The following is a 1041-nucleotide window of genomic DNA, read 5'->3' as shown; positions in this document are numbered from 1 at the left end:
GACTTGAACTCAAATTTAATGAGCTGCACATTCGATTAGTTGCACTCTCTAAATATGAAATTTCCTTCCTGCTAAAGGGACAAGAGCTCTTCTACTAAGTTAAGTTCAAGACGATTACAGGAAAACACTAAAGGTCACACAATTAATCGTAATCTGTTTTGTGAAATCACTCTGAGAGATATATTGAGCATTTTTGAAAATATTTTAATATTATTTATAATAAAGGAACCTTGTTGGGGGACCTGACACCAGATGGTTCATCGATTCGCACGGGATTCATTTGCATCAACATCACAGCAACACATTTTTGCATCATTAAATGGGCACTTTCATCTTTTCTTTAAAAAACTGCTTCTGCTTATACAGAATAAACATGATTTGCATATGTTATGAACTTTGCAGCCACAGGCCCGCCCTTTCCTGTGAATCCTTACAACACCAGGTAAAAATTCCTTCCTACAGTACTAGACCTCTAAATCTGCGAAAATGACATGAAAGGATAGACTTCTAGCATCTGGGGATCAAACTAATTCAGTTTATTTTTGTTTTTTCTGTCTATGCCTGTAATATCATTATTATGTGTATATGCAGTGTGATATACATTTTATGTATTTATTTTCTTTTTCATTTTTTTAATGAGAAATGGCACAAGACACTGTGTCTTGCTAGCCTTGTTTATGTCTTTTACAAAGATTCATGCTTTCATATGTGGCTTCCTCTGAAATTTGGAGCAAATTTCTGCCTCATACACAAAGGTAAGGCAAGGCAAGGCAAGTTTATTTATATAGCACAATTCAACAACAAGGTGATTCAAAGTGCTTTACAGAGACATCAGAAACAAAAACAAATAAAAAGCATGATTTAAAATTGATTAAAACAAGCAAACAAACAAACTAATTAACAAACAAACAAAACAGTATATAAAATCAAAACAGATAAAATCAGAACAGTAGATAAAATCAGTAGTTAAAATGTACGTTTTGAAATTTAAGCTTAAAAGTGTGGATTTGGTGCTTTATTCAAATGCAGCTGAGAATAGGT

Source organism: Pundamilia nyererei, unplaced genomic scaffold (assembly GCF_000239375.1).
Source record: "Pundamilia nyererei isolate P.nyererei 1_Seehausen unplaced genomic scaffold, PunNye1.0 scaffold00063, whole genome shotgun sequence".
NCBI classification, from domain to species: domain Eukaryota; kingdom Metazoa; phylum Chordata; class Actinopteri; order Cichliformes; family Cichlidae; genus Pundamilia; species Pundamilia nyererei.
The sequence above is the reverse complement of the archived record's forward strand: the minus strand, read 5'-3'. Positions refer to the sequence as shown.